Source organism: Penaeus monodon, chromosome 22, assembly GCF_015228065.2.
Source record: "Penaeus monodon isolate SGIC_2016 chromosome 22, NSTDA_Pmon_1, whole genome shotgun sequence".
Classification (NCBI taxonomy): domain Eukaryota; kingdom Metazoa; phylum Arthropoda; class Malacostraca; order Decapoda; family Penaeidae; genus Penaeus; species Penaeus monodon.
The window spans coordinates 33,077,759-33,078,372 of record NC_051407.1 but is presented as its reverse complement, the minus strand read 5'-3'; the positions used below and the strand labels follow the sequence as shown (position 1 = coordinate 33,078,372).

General features: G+C 44.3%; 1 protein-coding gene across 1 annotated transcript in view; it reads right to left on the bottom strand.

Moving 5' to 3' along the window:
* The window catches only part of LOC119587090 (G protein-coupled receptor kinase 1-like), a gene marked incomplete at its 5' end in the record, with an annotated part of 148,076 nt that overhangs the window by 76,736 nt on the left and 70,726 nt on the right, over positions 1 to 614 (bottom strand).

The following is a 614-nucleotide window of genomic DNA, read 5'->3' as shown; positions in this document are numbered from 1 at the left end:
TAAAAAACCCACTCTCCCCCCATCTAAACCCCATTTTTGCACACTTTTTAGGGAAAAAACTTGCGATGGAGAAGGCCTGGGGGAGCCAAACGTTCGCGCCGTTTTCCCTTTTTCTTAAGAAAGAGTGAAATGTGATTCGCGCGGTATGACGTGCTTTGTATAATAAGATAAAAAACACAAAAACTGGGAAATGTAAGGGATCACACGTTTACGAGGGGTAGGAGTCATAAACATTAAAATTTTCTCTCTTTTTTTTCTTTTTCATCATCTTTCACCGACTTAGCTCCCACACCCCATTTTTCCAACTGCCACTTGCACTTTTTTGTTTTTGTCACTATGTGTGTTTATGTCCGTGTGCGTGCGGTGCGTGCGTTTGTTTCCCCCTTTGAGCCCTTCCTAATCCGCTCGGCTGTAATTTCCCTCCTAATCATCCCTCATCGCTCTTCCCTCCTTATCGAGCCCCTTTCTCTCCCTTCCTCCTCGTTTCTCTTTTTTTCGCTATCTTTTTTTTTCTTTTCTTTTCTTGGCCTGTGCTCTCTCCTCCTTGCAAAGACCAGGTGGAAACGGAGCTGCCACTAACAGCAGGTGCACTGCAAAAACCCCTTTATTTTTCC